General features: G+C 37.4%; 1 protein-coding gene across 21 annotated transcripts in view; it reads left to right on the top strand.

The window, feature by feature from the left end:
- Nucleotides 1-27742, top strand: part of LOC148224620 (uncharacterized) — a 319037-nt gene that overhangs the window by 106130 nt on the left and 185165 nt on the right. Inside the window, exon 4 of one of the 21 annotated variants that reach the window (XR_015800069.1) lies at nt 2248-2321. The exons of the other annotated variants lie outside the window; for them this stretch is intronic. The gene's annotated coding sequence lies outside the window, so the exon portion shown is untranslated. The remainder of the gene's footprint in view (nt 1-2247; nt 2322-27742) is intronic. 21 annotated transcript variants of the gene reach the window in all.

The raw sequence follows: 27742 nt of genomic DNA, 5'->3' as shown, positions 1-27742 counted from the left end.
GTAGGTGAACTTAGTCTTGGCTTCATGCTGCTTGAGTTTTTTTAAAAAGAAGAATTTATTTGGTTCACTTGGGACATCTCAAATGTTGATAAACTGGAAAGAACTGTGCCAGTACTTCTGTCATATGGTGACAGAGAAAAACATGCACAACAGAAACGTACTGTGCAATGAATCAAGTAACACAGTTTCTATTCAGATCACAGCCCTGCGGGTGGATTATATAGAGAGTAATTTTAGCCCTCTTAGAAGTGTGCTGCTAGAATTTCTCTATAAAGAGCAGAAATAACAGAAGCCTGGTAATTAAACACGCTGAATTAAAAAAAAAATGGAGTGAAAATATTTATTGCAATAAGAATGAAACAATTGAAATCTTTTCAGCTAGAGTCTCGCATTAGCCTTTGTGCACCAGTGGTATTTAAATTAAAACCAGTGCGTTTCCCTAAATAGAAAAGTTGGTTTTGATGAAGGCAGAATTTGTGATTAAAACAGCCTCCATTTGAAATCCCTGATTGCATCTATAAAGAAATTCCTTTGAACAGTATCCTGCTGTCATACTGTTGATGACAATGAAGCTAAATATAAATACAGAGAATATCTGCAAATGTGTGCTTCCAGTTATGTATTTATACATGTAACTGAAGCATTTGGGAAACTTGACATATTTGATTCAAATTCAGATGTGATATCAGGATCCCTTTCCCCCAAACCTGTTCTTGTAATAAGGAAGGAACCATTGCTTGTTTGAAACGTCATCCTTTTTAAAGGTGAATCGTGGTAATATAACAAAGACAAACATAACCTGGAAGTCTGAGTCCATCCCTGATGTTGTCTTCTTGTCTACACAATTCATTAAGCATTCAGAAAAACTATGAAGTCCCTCTGTATGCCATTCAGTTGTCTTTGATGGGCAAGATCTATGGAAGATGTTGGTTTTGGATTTTTTTCATCATTCTTCTTTTCTTCTATGTTGTACCTACAGCCATATCTTATTGTATATCCATATGGAGCATGAATTTTGACCCAGTGTAGATGTCGTTGATAGAAATACATAGACTATATATATACCTAGATATATATAAATAAAAGCAAGAGATCATCTCAAAAAGGTCCTCTCAAATGTCATCTGGTTTCTTTGGTCCTTGCTAGCTGCAGGTAGCTGAACACATGCTAAATGGAGCAGAAATGAGAGAGCAGAAAATGGCACTTGTCAATGTAATCAATACCTAGACCACAGTGTAAATATCTGTTGATGTTTGTAGTGTCTGGGATAATGGGGAAAGGTTTAGTTCTGCTTCTGCTTTGCAATATTTTAGCAATGCTTGTAGCCATAAAGCTGCCCTAAAACACCAATTAAAGAGGGTTTATGAGTGCTTTGTGTTACTGAAGTGATTCAACAGATCAACACATGTCAATGAAAGCAGCCTGTTGTTTTGTTTTTGAAATAACAAACCTGAATAACACAAAGTAATCTGAGTGCTGTGTCTAAAAGCAACATGTTGGATGGTCCTCTCTCTCCCTGTAAATTAAGAAGTTATTTGAGTTAACTAATTGATTATAGGCCATTTGGCCCATAGCATCCATTTGAATAATCTAGCAGCTGGAGCATGTAGATGCTGGAGACTCAGGATGAGAAGTGGAGAACAGCTGGGAAAGGCCTCGGGTGGCAAGGAAAGGAGGCAGCAGCTGGAGAGTATAAACAGCGACCTGACAGGCAAGTTTTAGATGAGGAGAAAATCTGCAGCTGGGTTTGTGAAGCTTTACCTTGGTGGAAGCTGCACCTACACACAGTGTTTCCTCAAGAACTTTTATTTGGTCGCTCTTAAATCTTCTCATCCACCCCCTTTCCACATCTTTATATATGAGTCTCAACTGTGCAGTGTATGCCATGTTTGGTATGCTGTGATGTATGGTATTCTTTACCATAACATTAATTTAAAACGCAAGAAGGAAAAGGTTATATTTAATATTCAACTAATCACTATGAAAACCACATCACATTCCAGTATTCCCATGAGCAGTACTTTTCAACTGTGACTTCTCATTAGGCTTTTAAGACTGTTTTACAAAGCCTATTGAATTGCATAAGCCTATGATATCATACATAAATATCATTATGTGTAGTGGATGCTTGTAGATTAAAATGCAGAACCAGAAAAGATCATTTAGATTAACACTGTGTATATAATCTAAATGAATTCCTCTTTGAAGTATGGTTTTCAGAATGCAAAATCCATTCTTGTTTTAAAGGACTAAAGGACAGAAAACATGTCATGATCCTTGGGAACGTGTTCCAGTGGTGAAGTACTGCTGTGGTACAACAGGTATGCTGTGTACCTACATTATATATATGTATATATATACATATATGTGAGATCATATATCTATATAATCTGAACTTGAGTGCTGGGACTTGTTTGTAGTGTTGTCTTTTACCTGTAAAAACCTCCTGTCAAAACTGATATAGACAGTGATCCATTCAGACATAATTTTTGAGGATAAATGGAACTCTTTAACAGTTTCTTCTCATCCTTTACTTATGAGGCACTTTAGTGAGTTTCTTGAATTGTACACATCAGACATTGGTACAGCCTTCCAGTATCAGATGCTTGAGTGCCAAGTATAGAGGTAATCCAAGTTCTTCAGGTCTCTTCAGGCTTCTTCCAAAGAGGCCTCTGGGGATGCATTTTTTCCCCTCAGCCCTGACAGTGCATCAGGAGCTCATGTTTGGCGGAGTCGTGTCCACTCTTAGTGCCAAGCCTTTTCCAAAAATGTTGCCTGCAGCATAAACTCTCTCACTCTGCCAAGAGAACCCTACTCTCTTGTTTAATTTGTAGATATATAAATTGGTTATCAAAGTGAAAGGACATACCCAGAGGCTCACAGAGTCTGGGAGGAGCAATCAGTCTCCTAAATATCATATTGTGTCCTTTCCAATGGTAATTTACTTTTTTCTTCCCCTGTACTTTGTGTGACTGAATATTTGCATTTTTCTGCTTCGTGTGCCAAGGCTGTACATGCTCTTTCTTTTAGATTTTATCTAGTTTCATCTGGTGAACAGAGTATACTTGAGGGATTGCATGGTGATAATGCTGTTTCTCTAATCGTGTTTATTATTATTACTATAAAATGTTATCTATGGGGTTAATTATTTCCTGTAGTTGTGTGATTAATAAAATATCCATCTCAAGTACATTAGGAAATTCCTTCCATCTTGTTTAACTTAAATTTCCTTCATTGCTGCTGAGCCCTGTTCAGGGTGGTTCTCCTTCTCTGCTCTCTCTGGAAAGCTGATATCGTGCTGGTTTGGAATATTCATTAGCAGCCCAACCCTTCTTCCAGGGATAACTCTGATTATGTCCATGTCAAATGCTTCTGCTTTTAAAAATTGCATCAAGAAATGAATTATTTCAAGAAAAAGGGGCTTGAAAATGAAATCTACTTCCTGGCTGGCTATAGAGGAGGAAGAGAGACCCCCTGTCTTCTTGAAATGGATCAATGTTGCCAGCATGACACTCTTGCACCAGGGGCAGAAGCTATTTTTTCCCTTTCCAGATGTAAGAAAACTATTCCCTGGTGCTAAGTAGAAAAGAATTTTTATTTTTAGGATTACTCTGTGTTTAAAAGCTTCTATTTGAAAGGAGTAAGTGTTTTATTGAAAGAAAAAAGGAAAACCAAAACAAATTAACCTAATTTCTCGAGTTATCATATTGTATGTAAAAAAGAAACAAAATCAAGAGTTGAACTAACTTGTTGTCAGTAGGTATCCTTGCAAATTTTTTGAACTCTTGTTCACCTTTCTTGAAATGAAGGTGGTCTCTTCTATTATTTTTATTTATAATTTTCTCTTGAAATCCTTTACAAAAGCACCTATCTGATGTGAGTTATAGGGGTTGTAGCACAGCTGTTCCTACCAAGTGGCCAAGCAGTGAGTGTGGCCAGCAGGGAGCTGTGCCAGCAGTGCTGGATGCCACCTGGCATCCGTGACAAACTTTTGGTCCCTGGCTGCTGGAGGGGCAGAATTGTTGCTCATGGTTATGCACTTTCCAGCAGCAGCAGGGCTGAAACTTTACCAGGGCTACTGGCTTGTGCCAGGAAGGAGATGTGGGCATGGAGAGGGAGGGGGAGCTGCTGTGTTGAGGGGAAGCAGAGAAGTCTCCAGGTATGTGAGGCTAATGGGCCACCTTAGAATCATAAAAAAAGCAAGAGTTGAAAGGGATCCATCAGGACCATTGACTCCAACTCCTGGCCCTGCAAAGGACACCCCAAAAATCACACCATGTGCCTGAGAGTGTTGTCTAAACTCTTCTTGAGCTCTGTCAGGTTTAGTTCTGTGACCACTTTGCTGGGGAGCTGTTCCAGTGCCCAACCACCCTGTGGGGCAAGAACATTTTCCTGATACCCAACCTAAACCTCCCCTGACAAACCTCCATATCCTCCTGCTCTGACCTGCACCATTCTCAGGAGGTGATCTCACAGTGATCAGCAGAAGGTATTTTAGAAAAAGCAAGACCAGCAGCCTCCTGTAAAATATCTCAGTTGCCGGGCTGGCAGGTGTGAAGTGATTTCTTGTAGCAGTTCTTGAGCTGAAAAGCAGATGGTATCTATGTGCTATGGTGTGAGTGCAACAGAAGCACTTGGAGGATTAAAATGATGACTCATTGGAACAAAGCAGGTCAGGGAGATGAACAATTGAAAGAGGTGGCATTAGTTAATACAAACTTGTTGGCTTTTTGAGGCATGCACACATGTATTTTACACGACTGAGAAGCAGTAAGTTTTCCAGGTTGTAAATCTGCTCTCCAGACTATATGTTAAATCAAATAAAATAAACCCTCAGGTTTTATTTTTTTTATATATATAGTTTAACTTTATGTTTTGTTTTTCATCTACCAGGTAATAAGTCCTTATGAAATTAGAAAAGCCATCCTTGTCTGGCTTGGGTAAATAGAAAGATTGGCTTGTCCTTAAATGATTGATTAAATCGATCATTTTTAAATTACTTTTAAATTACTGTGAAAGCTCTTCTTAAATATGTCAATGTAAGTAACAAAGTAAGCAAAGATACTTCTTTTCCCCTTTTTTTTTGGAGGTATCTTTAAAATTTTTCATGCTTTGGAACTTAAGATAACATACCTCTGACACACTTCCTAAATGATACATTGTAGTTATGAATGCAATAGAGATAATACATGTAGTGAAATTTGATGAGTTTTCCAATTTTTCCTTGAGATACAGCATTTGGGGGATTGCAACATCTGTGAAGCTCAGAAGCTGAAGTGTTTTCTGCTTTAGAAAGTGAGGTTATGTACCTATTGGGTTATTTCATTTAGATTTTTGTTTGTCTTGGTTTGGCTTTAAGGACGAAATTGGATCATAATTATAGCATCTCCGATTCGGAGATGAGGGAGAAAAATACAATATTTTAACTTCTACTTTGTGGGTTTTAAAACAGTTTTAAACTGTTTTTTGAAAATTTCTGCAGCTAAAACAGGGAAGAGATGAACCAATTTTGACAGGGAATTCTGCAACAGTTCACGATGAGACTGAGTTTTGTTTTAATGAATTGTAAACTAATAAGCATGGACAGTACAGTTTAATGATAAACATTCAAGCTGCTCAGCTAAAAAGTCTGCTAGGCATACTTTTAAGCTGAGTTAGCTGCATGTTGGAAAGGCAGATATAACCCTAGGAATTAGAAAAGTAACTGGAAGGAGGCATCAGCAGAAAATGTAAAGCATACCAAGGGCTTAGTTGAAGGTTTTTCTTTTTAAAACTCATCATTGCTCTTCCTTACAGTTTATTGTAGAAAAGTTGTCCTATTACAAGGTCCTAACTTTGCAGAATAGCCTAACTAGTGACTTAATTTCTGACACCAGTGTTTAATAGAAGAGTTGAGAATATCTATTCATGCAATCTAAAGTTTCTGTGCTATTTGACTATGTACTGTTCACATTTTGTAGCTGGGCTGTGCTGCCATGGGATAATTTGCACCACTTCAAGTAACTTGTGCAGTAATCTGTCCTCACATCTAAGGATAACACAAAGTTACTGTTTGAAAACTATGGAAAAATACTTTATAGAAGAGATCTCTTTTCTGGGGCTGTGTGTGTTTGACTTGTCATGACACCAGCAAAGTAGAGGAGATAGGCATGCCCATAGACATGCTATGAAAGCAAATTTTACTTTGCTGTACCTTAAAGGTTTGATAACTTTGGAGAACTGCATAAAACGTCTACTGCAATAGAAAATATACATGAACTGCCAATAATCAGAAATGTGAGGGGAGCTAAATCTGAAATACAGATAAAAATCAGCAAAATCAGCACTGTTGACTGACCTCACTGTAGAATCAGAAACCTCGTTCTTTTGATATGAATTTCCTTTCTTCTAAATCAATCCTAGTGTAACTTCTTCCCTGGTCTGCTGACAGGTCTGTCTTGTTCCTGAACATCCTTTTTTTTGGGCAGCACAGGTACATTTCTTCAGAACTGCCTTTAGTCATTGGTGGCTCTTTTCCAGAGCAACACCTGCTGATCCGTGAGTCACCTGGTGTCTTTCCAGAAAAGAAGGACCGCCACACAGGGAGTTTGTGCAGCTCGTTACTTCCAATGTGTGGAAACGCTTACAAAGGGTATGGGTTGGTTCCCAACCCAAAAGCCAGAGAGGATTTTATGAGGACACAAAGAAATGAAGTGGCTGCAGCTCGTGTGGGCCTCCCAGAGACAGCTGAGGACTGACATCTTTGGCCTCGCGTCTTGCCAAAGAGCTGTTGGCTGCAGCGTGAGGATTAAGGAGAACGGATAAATATTTGGGGAGTGCAGGAGTGGAATGAGTCTCCTTTGCTGTGTAAGTTGTTTAAAGGACACGGTTTGGCAGCCAGAACTCTGTGTGGGTCAGCTGGCTGCCCCGTGGGGAGTCCAGAGCACCTTCATGCAGTGACTTGTTCCTGCCTGGCTGAAATCCTGTTTGTTCCAGATGTTTGGCATACAGATATCTTTACTAATGACTTATGTATAGTTAAGGCTGTAATACTGGCGATCAGAAAAGAAGCACTTTCAAAAATGTGTTTGTAAAAAGCTAGGAAACCACTGAATATTAATTTCAAAAACCTCACTTCTGTTTAGTTTGACTTACACAGCTGATGATCCCAGGATTTTTGTTCATATTTTTGTGGTTGAGGTGTTAATGGACTATGCCAGAAACATGATGGTTGCCCACAGCAAGAAGTATCACTGGATCCTAGTGATGGTTCAGTCCAAATCACCCTTAAATAAGCTTTAAAAAAATGTCCATTTGTTTAAACTTCTTACGTTTGCTTCATAGGTCTGAATCCAAACTAAAGATTTGGCAGTACACTTGCACTACATCTCGGTGGAACAGCTGCACTATGCTGAAAGCTTATCAAGATCCTAAAGTTTTAAATGTAGCTCTTCAGAATAAATCATAGTTAAAATTGGATGTGTCAGTTTGCTTGTTTACATTAGCAAATATTAGAGTGCAATAGAATCAAATCTGAAAAGCATAACGTTTTGTGCTGAAGACCTGATGTCCACATGTGGGGACACTTTTGAAGTTTTTACTTTAGGTTAAGTTCAATCTAGTTCTATATGCTGAATGTTCATTTATGATCAGAGCATATTTTTCATAAACTACCAGTCCCACCCTTTTTTATTTTACTCTTTAATTTATTTTTTTTTAATATGTGAGTTTTTTCTCTGTCAGCAGGTGCATATGATGTTCTGATACAGGGTTACATGCCTGACATATACTAGGTTAGCACAATGAAATGCAAATTTAACTTATGTTGATTCAAGAGGGTTTCAAAATGAGATACTACTTTACAAGTATCACACATTTTGGTGAGGTTTCACTACATATTTTACTGAAATTAATGTTTTAGGGCCATGGAGATTGCAATCTGAAACAGGTTGCAGGCCATCTGCTCAATATGTTTTCTGTGATGGCAGCCAGTTCCAGGTGCTTAGGAGCTTAGAAGTCCCTATATTAGATGGCTGTGGAATAAAATAGCCCCAGGGCAATGTCTTTGAGATCCATAACAGGTTCTCTGTTTGTTCTATTACCTTAAGCAAAATATTTTGAAAACATCCTACTTTGAAAACAAATATGATTTACTTCATGCAAATCAAGACATTGGCAATTCGAGGGACCTCTCTGTGTCCAAGCTTTAAGTACAGTTGACTTTCAAATGTCACCACAGTTATCTTTAAATGGTTTAGAATATGCTCTACAAAGATGATCTACAAGTTATAAGTTTCCTGAAGTCAATTGTTTGGGTATTTTTTATTTGTGAAAAAAGTTTCTATTCATCTATATATTTTTTTTTAAATTTTCATTTTGCAAGTAGACATATCCCTCAGTAAGTTATTCAACCTATTGAGTCCAAACCAGCTCTGGAACTGCAGAATCCATACTTTACCTCCCAAAATAGTTTCTCATTTATAAATATTAATAAAATAAAGATTTGTGCTCTATTCCTGAATAGAATTTTTGTAGTTTCTTGCAGTCCTTTCTGCAGTGCAGTAGATATATTGAATCTTTTGGATTATGCTTTCCAAAGTTGCAACTAGGGCATTTGAAAATAATATTTGAATAATTGGAGGGAAAACCCCAACTTACATTATGTCCAATGAAATGGGCTTTCAAGCAACTGCAGTGTTAAATGTTTTCTGTCTTTTTTTTTTTTTTTTATATAGATGCTATTTCACAGTACACTGAGACTCTGTATTTAAATATTATTTGTATATCTTCTTTTGCCACTGGCAGCATTTCTTTCTCCTGTTCACTTCAGCATGGATTTATGAACAAGCCCATTTCATTAGACTTCTCTTTGACATTTGTGTTTTGTTTTTTGGGTTTTTTTGTTTGTTTTTTTTTTACTGGAAATACGGTAACTTGTCATGAAAACCCCTGCAGAAGACCTGATTTTGCTCCATCTGTTCCACCCAGACTGATAGGGAAGAGCAGGATGGCTGGCAGGGATCACTTACAAAACTCGATTTGGCTCTCACAAAACACCATGCCCAAGACGCCAGTGAAACTTTCCAATTGGAGCACAGGGGTGGCATTTTTCTTTTCTTCTCCTTCCTCTGCTTCATGCAAGTATTGGACAGCATTCACTGGACAGCTGGCTTAGCTGTCAATGGGGAAGAGATGTGGGAAACTAAAGCAGCTGATTTTTAGGAGCCTTTTTTTTTTTTTTTTTGTTAAAACGGGGCTGAACTCAAAGAGTTTATATTTTAGTGTGAGTATGGTTTATAAACCATTAGTGTGAAACTGTAAGTTGTGTATATGGCAGACTGCCTACATCTCTGCCCATCTTCCTGTTCCTGTTCTCCAAGCTCAACATGAGAATGACCTGACAAAATCCAGTTCTACCCAGACATTGCAATTTTATATTCTGTTCAAGCCTAGCTGACATTTGGCCCTTCAGTAAACCACGCCATAGCTCTTCTAGCTGGGCCTTTTGTTTGCTTTATCTGTACTTGCCACTCTTCACCCAGTAAGTACCCTCATACTCTCTCAAAACTGTTTTAAACTTTTGCTTGCTCAGAAAAATTACTCCAGAGGTTCTTATTTCAATATTAACAAAGTTGTCTTTGAAGAAAGGCAAAGCCTGTAATAAAGAGTGAGCAATGCCAGGAGTTGTGCTAGTTCCAATACTGAAGCCAACGTGAAAATGAAATTATTTTTCACTTTACTTTGGGAGGGGATGGTAGAATAAGTCTTTACAGTGTGATTACTTAAATAAAATATGCAGGAGGAATAATAAAGTAATTCAGTTGAATAAATAAACCAAAAAGCTCCACCTTCTTATCAAGTGACTCTTTGGAGAACTGACACTTGGAAATTCAAAACAGTGGATTCTTATTCATGTGTCTCTTGCTAAGCATGTATATTTTGAATTCTCTAAAGCAATAATATGGAGGTGAGAAATTAATAGCTTGCTTTGGAACCTTTGCTGTGGGCATCTTGCAGTGGATCTTGATTTCTTTTTAATATATCCAGGAATGGCAGGGAGGCAGAAGTTGGCAGAGAGACCCAAGCAATGACAAGAAGACCACTCCTGTCCCTTCCACCAAGTTTTAGCCTGTTTCTCCTTGTGAGCAGACAGCAGATTCCAGCCCAGGGCATGCACTGTCTGATGCTGAGCTGATGACCCTTACTGCCTCTACACGCTCCCTCTTGAGGACACCACTCCTTAAGGGCAGCGCTGAATTGCAAACAGCTTTATGGACTTGCTTTTGTTATGTGAATTAACTGCTGAATTACTTGCCTTTCTGCTGTGTTTATGGACTTGCCTCTTTCCTACACAAACCAGTTTAATTAGCTGTGTCATTTCCAGTGCTTGCAGAAAGATTTACATGGTTGATCTTTGCTGATATTTCCTCTCCGCAGTCTCCATTATAAGTATTGTTAGCAGTCCGTGAGGACGTGGGTTGAGATCATGCTGTGATAATTTCTTATGGATTCTGGCATTGGAGGGGGGTGTGTGTTAGTGTGTCCTGGTTGCTAATAATTATCTATAAGTATTATAGCTACATAAGAAGAACTAAAGCTATAATAGAAATTATAGTTATTTTTTATTAATTCTCCTTCAGTTTGACTTCAGTTATTGTTTGTACATACCTGGTTGTACATACCTGCTGTTTAGAGGGGATAACATCTGCTGAACATCACAAGTAAAATGCTGATTTAAGAAAGAGAATATTTTGAACTATTAACTGTTACAGTTATTGCTTTGATTATACAGTATTAACAATCTTAATTACTGCTTAAAATCTCTTACAGATTACTTGAAATATACCCTCAGTTTAAAATAAAAACAAATAGAAACACTGGGTTTGTACAATTTCCATCCAAACTAAAAATCTTTTTCTTACTTTTGTTTTTTCTCCCTCTTTAGTATTTTGGGTGCCCCAAGTTCCAGCCTTCCTGCTAAGCATGTCCCAAAACAGAGTTTAGGTTTTGAAGGTTATATATTATATATATATAATTACAATATTACAATATTATACAATATTGTATACAATTATATATATGTTATTACAATATATTATATTGTAGCTTCTTTTGGAGTCTGATCCTTCTGTATTCTGCAAGATTAATTAGCTTAGACTATTTTGAGGATAAAAGAAATGTTCTGGTATGTTATAAAAAGATTGTAGGCCAATGTATTTATCTTGTAACTAAAGAGATTTTATAATCAGAACCTGCAGTGAGGACAACCTTAATCATTATTTCAAGTGATAATAATGGAAGTATTGTTCTGCTCGGTGTAAAGTGGTAAGTTAGAGAATTTTTCAATATTAAACCAGATGATACCTTAAACAGCATGGACTTTTAAAACTTTTTTTTTTTTTTCACTGAGGTGAAAGGTCAGGAAAAAAGCAATAATCAAAACTGCTCTTAACTTTCGTGTGGCACCTTTCACCTACTTTAGTATAATTTCACCTACTTCTCTTTGTAAGTTTACAAAGAGAAATATGAGGAGTGTGTTAAATGAGTAAGTAGATATGGGATAGTTTAACATTCAAATTAATTGTTCATTAGTAGCCTTAGAACTGTCTGTGCTAGAAGAAGTGAATAAGTGCAAAGGAGTATTATCAGTGCCTTCTCAAAAAGGGGGACATTGAAGCAACGTGGGAATGCCTCATTCCTAAACATTGCCAGGGTGAGTTCAGCCCAAGCACTTGAAGGTAACTGTGAACACAATTTTTGACATGTGACTTGATGTTTTAATGCTGCCAGGTTACCCTTTATGAGTGCAATAGTGTTGAAAATTCAGAAGGTGTCAATTCCAGCCTCGTTTAAATAGCCTCCCACTGATGTGTTCAGCTAGATCTCAAACCAGAAATCACACAAAATTAACAGATCTGCAGTCAAACTTAGTTAAACAACACATGCTATTCTGTCTTTTATTGCCTTCCTTTTCTAGGTCTTTAGGGATTTTATACTGCATATCTGGAAAAACAAATCCCCATTTAAACATTAAGTCTACAGCTTGAATGGTAAGGGGTAGCTGCATTAATTACAGTGTGATTATTACTCAATTAGTGTGATGACCTCGATGGAGGGAATGCAGTTCTAGTTTCTTTGCATGGAATTCCTGTGCTTTAAGTCAATATATACCCCAAAGAACAATTTTTTAAAAAATCATATAAAGTAAAGCACAGTTTTAACACTTCCATGCTTGCAAGTAACTATGAGCTTGCTGCCCAAGGAGATGTAGAGACTTATCAGCTCTCATTGAACTCGCCACTATTCTTGCACCTTGTATATGAACTTTGTGTTGTACACATTTCTACTTTTTATATATTTAATGTTTTAAAATATTTTGTATATGCTTCCTTAGGACTTTTGTCCACTTCAAGTTTGCAATGACTTCAGGCCTTCAGGCTGGCAAGTGTTGTCTCTGAATGGCATCTACCCTTTTTCATTCTAAAATCTTACTTTCAATCTATTTCTGGAAAACTGGGAATTTTTAAAGTTAAAATGACCCATCTCTGCTCCTTTTTTTCCCTTGCCACCAGAAGGATTCAGAAATTTAGAGAAAACCCATCTTTCTGGTAACATTCTGGCAGCCTGTTCTAGAAAGTATATCCTGCCTTTCTTTTAATGCAACAGGGCAGAAGGGAAGGTGCCTTTAGTAGTCCTTCAAAAATTCCTCAGATCTGCCCAGGTATCAAGCATTCAGAATAACTGAGCATGTAAAAACCAAAGCAGAGAGCTCTAGGCCTCTGCAGCTGAAGAGTTTGTATTCTTTCCACATTATAGAAACAACTTAGGACTGAGCAGAGTATTTGCTGCTTCAGTCAGGACCTGCTTTGGGCAAATTTGAATTTTGGCAGAGAAGTCCCAAACCAAAAGCAGGTTGACTGTACCTTTCTTGGGCTCTCAGTGACTGTGCTTCTGGGTTTGGCTCAGGTGCAAACTAGACACAGAACAAACTAGACTCAGAAGGAGGTTAATTGGCTTGGTATGATTTGAGAGATAATTATACATGGAAAGCAGCCCCAGAACGGCAGTTCTGTTTAAGGAACTGACAAGTACAAGAGTATGTAAAATTAAGGCTGCCCTTAGAAAGAGAAATTTGTATTTATTAAAGTTACTCTGAACTAAAAATCAGATATTTTTTCCTTCAGAATTAATTGCAATTATTTATAGCATACAATTAATTGTAGTCATTTCTAGCAGTCACTGAGTGTATGTTTTCAGTTCAGTGTGGTGATAATTACAACACTGGTATAAAATAGCCGACCTTCAATACACTGAAGCTTGAACAAATGGCAAGCAAAAATATCTGTGAAGAGTACAGATCATTCATTCCTCATTGTTTCAGATCCATTTAAAATTTACTGAAGGAAAAGTAGTCCATGGATTTCCAAGGGGGTCTGCTGTTGTACTTCTTAAAAATGTGCTCTGGACTTTTAATTTCATATTTCAGTAGGTCTTGGAGTGCCTCAGTTGGGCTCTTTAAGGTTTCAGTGGATTTCTGAATACTTCAAGACACTGGCATTTTTCATATTCCCCTTTATGGCCTGAGCATACCATGGTGAACTCTGACTCTGGCTCTCTGATCTCTCCAGTGTAACCCGCCCACCAGTCAGGGCAAAACTGAGCAAACAAGGTTCAAAACCTTCAGCTATTTCTTTTAGTCATGTCTCAGTGAAAGGATGAGCAAAAGATAGAAGAGAAAGTATAAGAGAGATAAGGAATAGCAAAATCAGTTGCCTAAGTGATTACAACTGGTTTATTCACATCACTTGCTGCATAAATTAGCAGTACAAGTAAGAGTCCATTTAGAAGCTTAGGGTGGAAAGGATTAGAAGAGAAAATTTTGTGCAAGTGTCCTAAAAATATTCTTAAACATCCACAGAGAGTAGATGCCTTCTGTCGATTTTTAAGAATAAAATATTTGTCCTTCTCCTTTGGGTGCTTGTATATGAAGCTTCTGGCTACCCAATTTATCTTGAATCTTGTTTCAGGACAAGCTGCCCTTTCAAAGAGTCTTCTTAGATATTAAAGATAGTCTGAAACATGCAATTTCCTAAAGAAGTAGCCTGGGAATACAAGCCTGGTATTCCCAGGCTTGTAAGCAAACAAGAAAGGCTGGAAATTAATCTTTTGGAAGAAAAGCTCAATAGGAAAGAATGAAGATGCCCATCTTAACTCCCTAGTAAAAGATGTGCAGGATGATGCCTGCAAGGGATTGCTAGGCAGAGGAAAGCACATGGATGACATTTGGAATTTATTTCTCTCAAACAAAAAATGTAACCTAAAACTTATGCCCTGAAGAAAATTAATTCCTATAGCTAGTAGGAGCTCTCTAAACACTAGCCAGTGAATTAAACCACTGATTTAGAAGTTTCTTGTGTAGCTAAAAAATATATGAAGTCTTCAGGGCAGCATAATATTTTCTAATAAATTTGTATGTCATCAAGCACAGTGCCGATTTTTGCTGTTTCCATTTATGCTAATAAAACTATACTATGAAAACTCCTTTGGATGTCTGTAGTTTAATCTCCTTTTAAGGTAACGTCTAACAAAAATGTTTTATTACACAGCTGATTTGTTTTTTAATTGTTTTATGTGAGTTTGGCCCTTAAATGCTTTTGAGGAAACCAAAATATTTCATATAGTATCTACAAACCATGTAAACTGCAACACTTCTGTCCACCTGGCATCTAGAGCATGAAGGATCAGTAAACAGTTAAAAATCCCTTTTGTATGGGGGAGTGTTCAATGCCAACGTTTATCTACGGAAAGGACCTGGAACAGACAAGTGGTCTTTAAGAGAATTCAAGAAATGGTGAAGATTAAGGGAAAATAGGGAAGCATGTGAATCTATTTCAGACCTGTTTGCTCCAATATTTCCCCCTGTGATTAAATAGCACAGCACTCAGAGGGGTTTGCTCTCATCACTGACTGCTCTGTTATCAGTCTCAGTGGAAGAAAACCTGGACCTAAGTGGATTCGGTTGAGGAATTTATGGAGGCAGTGATCCCAGGTCTGTTTCCAGCATGAACATGCCAGAGGTAGATGCTGATTTGAGAGCTAACTCCTGTGGTTGCAGGGCATGTCTGTACTGCAGAATTGGCTAGAGTGCAAAGAAAGCTCCACTGCCAGTTTCTTGTCCACCCAGCACAGTGCTGTGAAGGCTTCCTGGCATTCCTGTGGGAGAAGGGGAGCTCCCTTTATATTGACAGAAAGAGAGGGCAGAGTCTTGAGCTGTGCCTGGGGAGGTTCAGGTTGGACATTAAGAAGATTTTCTTCGGTTATTAGACACTGTAATGGACTTCCCTGGGAGGTGGTGGAGTCACAGTCCCTGGAGGTATTTAAGGAAAGACTGGATGTGGCACTGAGGGACACGGTCTGATTGACATGGTGGTGTTTGGTCACAGGTTGGACTCAATGATCTCAGAAGTTTTTCCAACCTAATTGCTGTTGATTCTGCGGTTGTCCCAAGGCTGAAGTGAGGAAGGCTTTGCTTGCATTGACATTGTACTTATGGACAGAGCTATGGCCAGGCAGCAGCTAAGCTGATTTTAAATCTCTGCCAAGCACATCCCCTCACCCTTGGGGTCCTGCCATCAGTGAGGGTCTCCAACATGGGGTTGTACCTGTGGGTGTTTCTGTAATTACTCAACAAATGTTAGAAGGATATTGCAACAACCAGCTACATGTTCTTCATGTTCTGCCCCTCCTCTGTCCACCACCCAACACGTTTGATAAATATTTTCAGGATTCTTCTCTGGCATTAATAACTTTTTGCTTGTTCAGTATGGTTTGGTTTGCTTTGTTTTGTTGATGTAAGTTCTCTTAATAATGCTGATGTATCTTGTAATACATCCAAGAACCTTCACCAGGAGTTAGAGAACACTTGGATATATGTGTCTGAGAGGAAAAAAAACCCCACTGTGTTGACAGAGTAACAGTGAAAGGTATAAATGGCATGTGACTTCTGAAGTGAAAATCTTGCTGTTATATTTGTGTAGCTTGCTATGTACTTAGTAAAACAAATGTAAAGTAAGTGTCAGTTATGGAAATCTTCCAAAACAATCTTTGATAACTTAGGTAACTTCTTACTGATAGTTTTGCAGACTAACCAGTTTGAAAGACAAGAAGCTTGTTGTCTTTTGTGACATTTCTTCTTTTATTCTTTTAAATTTCATCAAGAGCAAAGCAGCTACAAGCTCCTGTACTCCATGTACTTTATGCTTGGAGAGTTGCCTAAGAAATATATACTTAGTCTTTCTGCAGTCACTGTAAATAAGAGACCTCCAGAAACACATCTAATTAGATCTGGTTGCTCAGAGATGTGTCCACTTGTGTCTTGAATTCCTCCACCGAATTCCTTCATGAGGAGACTCCACAGCCTGTCTGGACACCCTTTATCAGTGTTTGACCACTCTCATGGTAAAACAACAAACCAAAAAATAAAAGTTGTTATATATAATCAGAATTTCCCATGTTCTGAATTTAGACTGTTGTAGTTCCACTGTGAAGCTGCAAGAAGGGTCTGCCCCTGTCTTGTCTGTATCCTCTGGTCAGGGAGTTGTAGACAGCAATGTATTCTCCCCTGAGCCTTCTGTTCTGTGGGCTGAAGGGGCCCAGCTCCCTTAGTCTCTCCTCTTTTTTTTCTTTCTTTATTTTTTTAAAATGGATGAGACACATCTGTCTTAACATTATAGCTTTCTCTTGTGGCTATATATACACTTATCTAACTTCAAATTGATTTTGATTTATTTTCTTTTCCCTCCATCCTGGATAATTTAATAGAAACAGTTCTGGTAGCAATGTTTATCCTAGTACAGCCCAGGATGTCAGCATGTGGCAACATTGCTGGCTCAGGATCGGTTTGGTGTCCATCAGGTCACAAGGCTCTTTCCTGCAGAGCTCCCTTCAAACTGGTCAGGCCTCTGTGTGTGGTGCTGTCTGGGGTTATTCCTCCCCAGGTTCTGGACTTGGTGTTTTCCATCATTGAACTTCATGGTTCCTGTTGGTCCATTTCTCTGCTTCCCTCTGAAGGGCATATCAGCCCTCTCTTCAGCATACCAGCCTCTTCTGCCAGTTCTGCATCATCAGCAAACCCCCTGGGTGTGTGTTCTGTCTCATCACCTATGTCATTGAAGAAGAGAATTAAAAATTATTATTGTTGAGATTAACTCCAGGGGTAGGCCACTGGAGACTGTCCTCCAGATGGACTTTGTGCTGATCACAATGCCTGGAGCTTGGCATTTCAGTCCCCCTCACTAAATATGGACTTACCTAGTCTGTATTTCATTCATTTGTGGATTGGGGTGTTATGAGAGGCCATGGAAAATCAAGATGAACATTCACAGCTCGTTTCATCATGAATGGCTCTCAGGTTGGTCCAGCATGATTTTCTGTTTTCCTATGTTTCTATCATTTCTTTGTCTGCAGTACATCTAGAATATTTTTCTGGTGGATTTGTCCCAGGGCCTAAGGTGAGGTTGAGCAGGAGGTCCCTGGATCCTTCTTCTGACCCTACTGAAAGTTGGGACCAATATCTGTTTTTTTCCAGTCCTATGGAACCTGTCAAGTCACAACCACCTTTCAGAGATTACTGAGAGTGGCCTTGAAGGGACATCAACTCCCTCAGCACTCATGTGTAGATCACATCAGGTCTCGGGAATTTGTTTACAGCTACTTTAGTTCCATTAAATGCTCCCTAACATTATCCTCCTCCACTGAGTCTAAGACTTCCCTGCTCCAGATTCAAAATATCAACTTGGACTGTTGAAAATATATGATGTGAAAGATGATTTATGATAAAACTAAGCACCCCAAACCCCTCAATAACATAATTATGCAATACAACAAACATGATGGTAATGATTTTGATGTAGAAAAAGAAAATTTTTTCAGGAAAATAGATATTTTTCATGTTTTGTATGGAACTGCCAGTGAGTGATAGGCAACATGTTGTTTGTTAGGTACTTGCATTTGTTTCCTTCCTTTGCCTACTGACTTAATAAAGACAAGGTTAACTTATGATCCATAGCTCCTTAAGTAAAGTTTCCAGCTTTCTCTGATTATTAACAATTAATGTTTATAGTCATGTGTTATTTAAACAATGGCTGGATATTGAAGTAGGTACTAAGTGCACTTCAGTATATCTTAAATATGTTTGAACCACTTACAAATAGTCCTATCACATTTTGTTTGATAAATAAAAATGTCTTTCTTTTGGCCCCAGACTTTGTAGGCAGAAAAATAACCCAGATTGCCTTTGGAAAAGGCTTTATCTCACTCTTTAGAGTACAAGCATATGCTAAGAAGCATATCCCTGGCATACCAAAGTAGTCTCAAGCTTACAGCTGTCTTTATCTGTTCTGCCTACATAAACAAAAGCTGATACACAGGTAGGTCTCTTGTTGGTCCTTCTGTAAGTGACAGAAGCTTTTAATCTTTATCTTAATTTATTTTGTGTCCTGTATTCCGCATGGTTGTTTGATATTGTCAGGCCAGTGCTGACGTTGAAGTTGGGTAATTCCTGCTTACTCATTACCCTCTTGAATTCTCTTAAAGGGTTGTGGTTTCACTGTATTTATGAAGAGGATCAATTAAGATAATCTTGGATTAATCCCATTACACTCTTTGGTCTTGTTTATGGCTTTCTTTTTCATCAAATTCACACAAACTGTGTAAAGTTGTTATTCTGTTTGTGGCACTGTCATTATCATTTATTATAGAATTCCTTCCCTAAAAAAATGTAAATATATCCCTCATTGCATTCCACTGCTCACAGATACACAAAACAGGCACACCAAAGATTTTGATTATGTTACTTTTGATGTAATATCTTTTAGGCACTGATCTTGCACATAGCAGTATGTGTATGGCTACCTTGAAACAATCCTGTCAAATTTGTGGTGCTGTTAAGAAAATTAACTTTAGTTTCACACTGGAGTTTTAGGATGTTCAAGAGGCTAAAAGACATGGGGCTTTCACCTGACAGCTCCTAGAAAGCTTATGAAAGGAGTTTATGAAAAGCAGGTGCATTTATCTGAGTCCAAAACTATTAGCACATCATTTATGGAATCATAAAAAACGCTTCTTGTTGAATGAGTGCTTTGATGAGAAAACCTGCTAAGAGCATAGAAGTGAATGGTATGCACTGTAATATCAAGTTGATCTGTAAACATAATTTTTTGATGTGTCAATATGTAGGGAAGTAATCTGTCTCATTAAAAAAAAAAGTGAGTCTGATTCATTTTCACTGGGTCAATTGCTGTTGCTAATCCAGAGTCTTTGTCAGCTTGCAGGCTTTCTTGTGTGTTGTTTTTACACTTTTGCTTAAAAGGCAGGTAAGATGATCCTGTTAGCACTTTCTGCTCTTGTTTCTTTTACATGGAACAATAATGTGATAGACTTAAAATAGTTGCTTTTAGCAAATTCTATTTTCCGCATGTGTATTCATGGGGAGACAGATGGCCAGAGAAGGAAAGAATGACATTGATTTATTGGCATTAACAATTTTCTTTTTTCTTCTGTTTATGGTGTTGTCTTTGGTGTCATACAAATTCATTCATGAAATAAAAATTTTGATAGTCTTGGAGAAAAAAAAAAAATTGTGTCCTCTGAAATATGGTACAAATATTATAGAAATGTATTTTATTGTACCAAGTTTTGAAGGAAAACAATGCCACTTTGTGCTCTGAATATTTAACCAAAGGAAGATCTCTCACGACTATGTCCTGTCCACAGTATGAGTTAATCTCCTATGGTTTATATTTGGATTGCAGGAATGATTCTTTCTTGCAAATTTGTGCATATTTCCTAGTGGAATATCTTTGCTGTATTTCTTCTTACTCATATTATGTGTCTTTAAATTTTGCGTTGTAATTCTCCCTATTTCAGACCAGGTTTTTTTGTCAATATTTCTTAACAAAATTTCATATAGACTCAAGTAATAAGTCTCTGGTTATGAGTGGGAGTGTCGTCCTGAAGTATGCAGGGAGGTAACTGCTGAGTGCCTTAGATTTGCAGTGAAACCTCATCTAATAATATTGTTCCTAACACTTGGCACACAAGAATATTCCAGGATTGGGTCCTGCAGGCAGACAACATGATAAAGAGGATTAATTCCAGTAAATAAACATACACATAAGGACTAAGATCTTTGGTAGTCATGTACCAATTATGTGTGCATAAACAGTTTATAATGATTATGTCTCCTAGATTTTCTTTTCAGTGTTTCAAACTACTACAGCGCTGGGAAAACTATTTGTGTGTTCCAACTCTAGTACTTAAAACAGGTGAAGTCCTTGAGAACTAACACTGCCGAGTCTGTAGAGAATGGGATTGTGGGGTTTTTTTGTTTGTTTGGGGGGTTTTTTTGTTCGTTTTTTGTTTGTTTGGTTTGGTGTTGTTTTTTTTTTTTGTTTGTTTGTTTGTTTGGTTGGTTGGTTGGTTTGGTTTGGTTTGTTTTTTTGTTTGTATTTTTTTTTAAATAATATTTGAAATAATTATTAAAGCTCCTCTTTTCATTTTGGTAAGAAGGTTTTAGTGAGCCTTGAGTTGTGACAAACAGGCAAACCCCAAATTGTGCGTTACTCTTTAAAGGATTTAAAAACAAAAGTCTAGTGGGAGTGGGAAGAGCAGCCCCGTCTAATCCCATGGAGAAAAAAAATAAAAAAAACCCAGAATCACCCTCGAAAAATCCCCACCAACCAAAGCAATATTTTTCCTGCTCCTTCAGCAGACCGAAGCATCTGCTGGCTGCTGGCCCTGTCTGTGTTTGGTGGGATGCAGGAGGGATGCAGGAGGGATGCAGGTGGGATGCAGGAGGGATGCAGGAGGGATGCAGGTGGGATGCAGGAGGGATGCAGGAGGGATACAGGAGGGATGCAGGAGGGATACAGGAGGGATGCAGGTGGGATGCAGGAGGGATGCAGGAGGGATGCAGGTGGGATGCAGGAGGGATGCAGGAGGGATGCAGGAGGGATGCAGGAGGGATGCAGGAGGGATACAGGAGGGATGCAGGAGGGATACAGGAGGGATGCAGGTGGGATGCAGGAGGGATGCAGGAGGGATGCAGGAGGGATGCGCAGCCCCTGCGCTCGGGGCAGGGCGGTGCTGCCGCCGGCGCTCCGGGCGCGGTGGGACGGAGCGGAGCGCAGCGGGCAGGCTCTGCTCCACTCGGCCTTTCCCGGCCTTTCCTGCCCGCGTTCCCCGGCGGGTCCCGGGCAGAGCTCCCCGGTCCCTCCGCCCATCCAGCCACGGTCGGAGTTTTCTCCCCTTTCTCTCGTCCTTTTTTTTTTTTTTTTTTTTTTTTTTCCCTCAGCGCACGGGCGGCTTGAAAATCGGAAATGATCTTAATTAAATGTTTTCTGTGCAGAAACAAGCCGGCCCTTTTTGTGCGCGAGGCGAAGGCAGCAGACCTTATCACAAAAGACAAAAGCAAATATTTATCAGGGAACAAAAGATGTCCACGGTTGCTTGCAGCGGGGGAGATTTTTCTCTCTCTCCCGGTGAAGATGTTTAACAGCGTAAGATGTTTATCGGGACTCCTTGTTTAAATTCTTTGTTTCCCTGCAAGATCTACAAATGAAACTGTTTTTCTTTCTGTGAAGCACATAATGAAGCCCATGAGTTAAACTGCAGAGAATGCAAACACCTGCTTGTCCCTCTGTTGACTTTGCGTTTCAAGAAGGTCTTTTCTGTTCCACATGATAATGGTTTGGGGGCTTGGTTTTGTTGGATTTTTTGTTTATCCTGTGTGGAGATAAATGGTCATCTTGCCGCCTTCACTTTGTGTCACTTCTGATGCAGCGATTGCCTCGTTAAAGGAATATCACGTTGTTAAAAGTATTCCTTCTTTAGAATCCTACATGACATCGAGTGAATAAGCTATTACATTTTATTGCTTTCCCTGTCTTGGTTTATTTTTGTATGATCTTTTTTTTGTTCTTTTTTTCTTTTTTTTTTCTCAATGTTCTGTTTGATGAGCTACACGTCTAACAACTACATTTTCAGTCATGAATGAAAGGGAGGAAACATTAGAATCCATGTAACCCCTTCCAGGACTTTTGCCTGTTTTCCTTAACTATTTCATACACAGAAACACAATATTTCAGATGTCTTGAATGCTAATTATCCAGTGGTTTCATACAAATATATCCCTAATACAATATGAGTTTTAGGTGATATTTGAAATGTGCAAACACTTTTATGAGTATTCATCCTCAACAGCTTATCAGTTAACTATAAAATCTATCATAAAAATTCAATGTTTTATAATATAAATCCCCACATTTTGCAACTTGTGAAGAGACTACTTGTGATTAAATTTATTCACATGGCAAATGTTCAGTCTCATAATAAGCATTGTAAGTTGATGTTATGGCACAGATTTCTGGTACTGGACAGCATAATTCATAGTAGTGCCTGCAACCAGTATTTGTTGTGGGTTTTTTTGTGGGTTTTTTTTTTTTTTTTTAATAGTTCACAGGATTTGAGGAATACTTTAAAACATTTTCCGCAGCAATTTAGAAAAGAGCTTTACAAGGACATGGCTTTTTGGACAATGCTGTAAAGTAAAAGTACTGTGTCATAACAGAGGTGCTATACTCAGACTGGGCTTGTCTGCTGCTTTAATATATTTCATGAATATTTGAGGCACAGGGGATGCCTGGTTCTTCACATGACTGTATTTGTAGATAGTCTATTTGTCTGGGAAAATATATTCAAAGTGGGGCTCCTGGGAGCAAGCACCTGTGGAATTTAAACCTTTCTATTTCATATACATCATTACCTTTTAAATTAATAATGTAAAATAAAGCTTTGTGTTGGGAAACAGATTGAATTATTGTTTTTGTTTCTTTATTGATGACCATAATATTTTTCTCAAACTTCTCTGAAACTTCACAGAACTGCAAGTTTTTGAAGAACAATTTCTGGGTGTGTTTGTAAATTATTTACCTTTGAACAAACCTTAAAGGTATAAATTTTAATGAAATGAAATTATTTTACTTTTAATTTGACAGAATAATTCTTAGATAAACATGCTCTATGATTCTTTATTTTCATATGTCTATTTCAATTCTGATTACAGAGCTTACATTCTATTTTTCGTGTTACTACTGAGTCTAGAGAGTTTAATACTATTTTCTTAAAGTTGTATAGAGAACCAGTAAATTACTCAGTCTCAAGACTTTCTTAAGACAGGTAATTTTTTTTCTTTCTCAGTTCAGAGCTTTCTCTTTACCAGAGATACGGCATATTCTATTATAATTTATAAAATTTCTCTCTTATACTAAGGAGTTTTGTATTTCTGATAATACTAGAGTGTGTATCTGGAAGCTAAAAAATAAGTAGAATACATAACATTATGATTTTTTTCTATTTTCATTGAATAAAATGATTAGCTAGGCTGCCTTGGATTGAACTTCTATCATTTTCTCAGGCTCTTTGGCAAGACACAAGTACTTTAGTAGAGAGAGATTTATTCTTCAGAAACACAGAGTATATTCTGTAGACGTATATTCTGTAAAATATTAAATGCCATGTAGTTCTGGACTGCTTTTGCCCTCAAGATAAGTTTTCTACTTAAAAAACCCCCAAAACCAACCAAACAAAAAAAACAACAAAAAAACCAAACCAAAACAAAAAAACCCCTAAGACTGCTCCAACTTTCTTTTCTAACAGTGCATGCACTATTTGAGGATTTTATTGTTTTGAGTTTTACAAATACTGTAGTGAATTTTTTTTTCTGCAAAAGCAAGAAAGTAGAAAGGAGGAGGGTAGAAAAAGATAATGCCCGAGTTCACAGAAAAATCTGGTTTAAGATAACTTACCTTCTTGCTTACTTCTATGTGACACCATACCCAAAATTATTTTTTTTATCTATGCATAAAATAACCTGTAATGGTTAACATGGTCAACAACTCAGAAATAAGAAAAACCACACTGCTGTGGAAATAAATTCACTCCAACATTAGGAAGTTCATTTGTACAATGGTAATGCATTGTTGCTGGTGATAGCATTGCTGACCATTCTGTAGGGTGGTTGGTAGTAAAAAAAACAAATTCAAATTTATTTTCTAATGCAAGTGAAGTATTTAGACATGAAAGGGAAGGATATTAAAATACAAGTATTTTAGGTACAGTTTTGTACAGATGGGACTGTAATTGGTGACATGGGAATAGCGTATATACTGAAATATTTGAAATGCTAATTCATTTTTTGCTTCTGTTTTCCAACTGCCAGCTGTAATTATGGATCTCATTTAACAGATGCTAACACAGGGAGTAACTTCACTCCTGGAGTAGTCCCACTGAGTCATGGAAGTAAAGTTAAGGCTCAGATGCTTCAGCATTGGTGTAGGTACAGTTCTAGGAATTTGTTGAATGCTACTCTTAAAGACTGTCTGCTGCCTAGGTTATAAACCAATTGCAATTTGAATATATTTAGTTATACATAAACTAAGTTATGCACTGATATTCTTTATCAAGATTAATGGAGGCCTTTAAATTTAAATTTATCACTGTTTACAGTCCTTAAATTTTCATTATGTGTTGACAGAGGTGAATGAATCTGAAGTGTGTTTTAGATCCGCAGTGCTCTCATAAAATTTGAGAGATAGATGTGAAATGGTTTATGAAACTATTTCAATTAGTTTTATATTATACTGTTTTCCAGTGGGATGTATTACATACAAAGAAGTGTTCTAATAACAATAATAGTGTGTATAAATTTCCTCAAGACTTCTTTTTGAATTTTCAAGAACATCTGAATAAAGCATTTGTTTAAAAGAAGTTCTGTACAAGCAGGGGTTCAGTTGGCAGAATTAACTGAAATAAAAAGTTAAGGCTATTGTCAGTGTCTTCCCTCTGTGAAAAATTATAGAAACATATTAAAAGACAACCTGTTTTATTCTACTTATTGTTAAAATATAAAATCAAATTAATACACAGAATAAATTTAGTTGCTTGTTTGTTGTGGTTTTCCCCCCTCTTATCAATATTTAAATATACGTATCTTTTACAGTTCCATTTTTATTTATTGGAAGAACTGTATTTCTGTTCAGTGGGAAACCCTATATTATTCAATCCAGTTTGGAAATTTAATTTTGAACTTTCAGGTCAAATTAAATGTCTTTGTAATTGTAAAATTAAAAATCATTAATATCCTGAATGACTTCAGTCCCAGAGGACTTTTTAACAAGGGTTTAGTAGGGTTGGATACAAAAGTGTTCTGTATAATATTAATAGAAATTAATTTAAATTATTTGTTGCGCAACAGGAAATCTGTTCTTTTTCTAACATTTTCTGGCTGTTGAACAATTCTTCAAGAATTTGCAATAGTGATACAATTTTGTAAATTCTGGCACAGGGTAATGTGTTTTCCTACACTGCAAGGACGGAAAATCCTTACAGGACAAAGAAGTGAAACCTCTGAAGGAATGCACTACACAGTAGAACAAATCCTCCTCAATTCCTGAAAAGGAACTAAGCTTATTATCTTGTGGTGTTGTGGTTTTTGTTGTTGTTGTTGTTATTATTATTATTATTTTCCAAAGTTATTTTAAAATGCTTTAAAGGCTAATGAGAAAACAGAAAGCACGTTTTGAAGCAACTTCTGGATGCTTCAGAATCAAGGCAAGAACAGCCTGGTTCTGTTCTTTTTTTTGAAACTTAAACTTGGACAGAAGTGGTTTTTGCATTTGTTCAGATGCCTTTTTTTCTTCTTGCTTTGAAAGGTCTGTAATTGAATAGGGATTTGTTTTAATAAGAACTAATAGAAGTGTAATTATAAAAGGGTGAGTAGAGATTACTAAAGATTGTGTTGTTTCAGGTTTTCTAAGTTATTCAGTCATTATTTTTAAATGTTTTTGTTCTCCTTATTCCAATGCAAAAAATGAGGGTGTGAGTGATGCAGTACTTAGAAGGTTAAGGTGAATGTTCAGGCTGAGTGCAGAAGCAATAAAAAATGTAACAGGAAACTTCATATTGCTTCACATTATTGTTCAGGGCCAGACCATAACTATGGGAAGGATAACAGAGTGGGAAGTAATTTGCTGTCTGGGCTTTTTTGAAAGACACCATGTACTATCTTTTTAGGCATTAATAAAGATTAAGTAAAATTAAAAAAAAATTAAAAAATTAAATTAAAAAATCCTTGCTTTGTCACCCAGTACAATTTATTTGCTTGATGTTTTCAAGCATCTTCCAATATTGTTTCCTGTGAAAATTCAGAGATGGAACTGAGGTGGCTAATTCACATAGTTTTATGGAAGATACCCTTTCCCCCTATTTTTCAGCACTTTGTCCCTTCCATCTCTTACTATTACAAGTTCTTATTTTGATACTTGTTAAAGCCAAACAGATACAGAAGAGATCTTCATCCTGTACTTTGCTTTATAGAGTCACATTTGTTTTCTTGGTGTGTGAGTGGAAAGTGGCAGCAGTTTAATCAATGTATGTGTATGATGGGCTCTGGGAGGTTTTTTGCCTTTCACTAATTCCTTGAAGAGAAGAACCAATCCCACACCTGCAGCACCTGGGTACAAAAGGAAGGAAAATGCTCACCTCTTGGGTAGGATTTCAAACCAGTGGCAATCTATTCAGGCCAGAAGGGACTGTCTTTGTGGAGCTTTGCAATGACCTTAAAATTCCAGGAGAGTGAGGAGAAGGTTTTGGTGAATAGGCAGGAAGCCAGGGCAGGAGAAATTCCAAGGTGTTTGCCTAGCTGTGAGGAGGACTTTGTTTTTAATGATAAGAATGGGACAACAAAAGAGGACGGATTCAGGCATTTGTTTTCTCTCTAGCCTGTGTAGTAGAGGTGTTTCTGTTTTGTATGCAACATCAGGAACAGAATAAATGTATTTGGCTTAAGGATGTCACTACTAGCTCTGTTGTAGTGAAAGATGTTTGTTAAAAAACTGCATGTTGTGGATAAAATTAGTTTTGAATTGATTTGTTTTCAAATTGGTTTAGCCATTCAGATTCAATTTTATCTATGACATTGAGGGGTTTCTAGACAACTCTTTCCTGAATAACACTATGGAGCTTTCTGGCATTACACTCAAATTAACAGCATGCTGCGTCATTAAAAAATAAAAGAGCTGCAATTTTTTCTTGGCGTAGATTTCTGCAAAGCAATAAAAGACTCCCTATGTTGATTACGAATATTGTAAAGTGTTTACTTTGCTCTATAAACTTGGAGCATTTCATGTTTGGATATATTGTATGTGGCCTCTTTAGACCTTTTCCATTGTTCTGCTTGTATCTCTTTCGATGAGGGTTTCAGGTCTCATGCAAGAAGGACAAAACCAGTGTGCCCTGCAGGAAAAGCAAAGGCAATTAAGGTATTTGTAGGCAGGATACACATACATTAGGAATCTTGCCTTTAGTTAATACCTACCCTTTTAGTGGTGCAAAGTTGCAGTTTTCAAGTGCCCTCACTTCTCCATATTTTAAAAAGGAATGAAATTGACCTGGCATGCAAACCAGAAGTGCTGTTCTTTATTGCTACATTGAATACTATAATTTATTTGCTATTTGAGATTTTTTCATTATTAGACCGAACACATTTCTCTTTTTCTAATTCTGATGTTTATACAGAGAAATCTCCAAGCTTCATACATTCTAGGTGTTTCCACTTCTCAAAATTATTTATTGAAGAACTTCGTGTAACTTCCCAGTGAGGTTTGTGCACACCAAACCTCTTCCTGCATAATCCCAGATGACCACA

Source organism: Sturnus vulgaris, chromosome 2 (assembly GCF_052056855.1).
Source record: "Sturnus vulgaris isolate bStuVul1 chromosome 2, bStuVul1.hap1, whole genome shotgun sequence".
NCBI classification, from domain to species: domain Eukaryota; kingdom Metazoa; phylum Chordata; class Aves; order Passeriformes; family Sturnidae; genus Sturnus; species Sturnus vulgaris.
The sequence above is the reverse complement of the archived record's forward strand: the minus strand, read 5'-3'. Positions and strand labels throughout refer to the sequence as shown.